The sequence below is a fragment of the Coenobita brevimanus genome, chromosome 5, assembly GCF_032717465.1.
Source record: "Coenobita brevimanus isolate Jiangsu-jjx chromosome 5, ASM3271746v2, whole genome shotgun sequence".
Classification (NCBI taxonomy): domain Eukaryota; kingdom Metazoa; phylum Arthropoda; class Malacostraca; order Decapoda; family Coenobitidae; genus Coenobita; species Coenobita brevimanus.
The window spans coordinates 22,428,628-22,431,001 of record NC_136958.1 but is presented as its reverse complement, the minus strand read 5'-3'; positions in this window follow the sequence as shown (position 1 = coordinate 22,431,001).

Below are 2,374 nucleotides of genomic sequence, written 5' to 3'. Positions count from 1 at the left end.
GCATCTCCCAGCTCTTTGTATTGGCTTAGATTTCACAAAGTGTTCAAAGTCTTACATAGTTTTTTGGTGTAACTGATTATTATTCTCTCTCCTAATTTAATAGTCCTCGCAGGAAAATGTAACTTAGAAATACGATCCTCAATAAAACACTGATAACATTTGTGATACGTAAGGAAACTTCAAAGTAATTTTTTTTTTTCTCTCTCTCTCTCTTAAAACCTATTCAACAGGGTCAAAACGAGATCTTAGTTCATCGTAATAATATGTATGCTATTTCCTGCTTTCATTAGGCATACTGAGAGGACAGGGCACCATTAGAGAAAAGCAAGCACAGCAATACTGTACAGTTTCACTCCATGGCAGAAAACTCTGGGAAACCTGCTTGGTCACAACAAACGTAATGTCAGAGGTAGCCCAATAACGATTTTCGTAACAATAGCACCGTTAAATTAAAACCATTTTATGCCTACTTGCTACCAACCTTTTTCGTTTGAACCATTCTGCTCCTCCTGGAAACGATCAATGCCTTGTTCATCTCCAGCTTGCTGTGGAGTGGTAGAAAAAACTAAGAATTACAGAAAAATCTTCATATCCCAGACCGAAGAGGGAAAAGAAGCTAGATATGAAACTGATTAAATAATTTTGTAAACAAACGATTATGAAATACGTTTAACGAAGCCTATGCTAGATCTTGAATTAACAGTGGATGTATGGGCCACTTCGTTGGACTCTGTTGATAATCACTCCTTTTTACTTTAACTTAGCCTAAAAATCCCATAAAGCAAGCTTGAATGGTAAGAACTGACAAAAGATTAAACTAGAATCTAATGCTAGTCATAAAGTACAGCTAGGGAAAGGATGTGGGGGCAGTGCCATTATTATATTCTGCCACTGAACTACGTCAAATAAGCCCAAACGGTGAAAACCTAACCAAGTGAAAGCGTAAGAATTGTAGTTACTCAGTATGTTCTTTCCTGTTTCTGCATTCATCTCATCTCACTTATTAGTGGGAAGTAGGACACAAATGATGTCCCACAGAATTTAAACCACTACACAAATAACGCTATGTAGATGACACATTCCTTGTCTTTAGTTCCCCTAGACTACACAAACACAACACACACACACACACACGTACAGCATATATATATATATATATATATATATATATATATATATATATATATATATATATATATATATATATATATATATAATCACCAGCCGTTGAGGTCCACTGCAGGACCAGCCTATCCCTACCGAAGCAGGGACGATACAGCCAATGTGGCTTAGTCTGTCTGGTAGAGACTGTATGTAGGATGAGAAGTGCTTGTGAGTGTGATTGTAATGTTGTAATGGCTTTGGATGTGTGTGTAGTCTGTGAGCCAAGTGTAATCGGCCCGCCTTAAGCCGACTGGGTGCAAGCATACTAGTATGTGACGTTGGTTCAACCACAGCACTCCTTATGTCCGCCAAAGCGGTCAGTGGCTCGGTGAACGCTTCCCAAAGTTTTTACAACTCTGGCGGGAGGCGATCCCGCGTACACCAGCATGCGAAACGCACACTCTACCACTGTATCACAGAAGCTCCATATATATATATATATATATATATATATATATATATATATATATATATATATATATATATATATATATCACTGATCCCTAATCCCTGGCTTAGCTGGACGTAGAAAAGGTGTACTGCATGCTGAAGCTTTCCCTTTCCTGCAGTTCATAATTTCTTATTCGGGGAATTGGAAGGCTTTTAAGAGACGTTTGCATAACCTGACAACATGGACACCTGGTTATATTAATGTTACCATGTAAAGGTGTAACTTTCCATGACAATAGGTAAGGTAGTAGTAGTACCAGTAGTAGTAGTAGCAGCAGCAGCAGCAGCAGTAGTAGTAGTAGTAATAGTATCAGTAGTAATAGCAGTTGATCACACTCGGTCTCTCTAATCACACACACCCATCAACAGCAGGCAAGCAATCGCCCCGGCAGGGTTGTACCGGGCAGTGAACCGATGTTTCCCTGCGGCAGACAGTGCGTTGCTATAGCAAGGCATGGGGAGGAATATGAGGTTTGGGTTGTGCATGGATGACGCATTTCCATTTCTCCGCCCACTTTACAGTGGCCCATAGCAGGCTCCACATCATGCTGTGTTTGGTTACATGGTTACCATCCAGCGTTGTAAATGGTCTCTTAAGTTACAGGAAACCACTAGACTTGCCACTAAGTGTACAGTTATTACATCAGGTAAGTGGATGATGGGCAAGACCACATACCACCTAATATGTAAAGTAACTCCCCAGTACAACAATCCTCCACACCTCTTGACTTCCGTCATGACAAATGGAAGAAGTTATTTA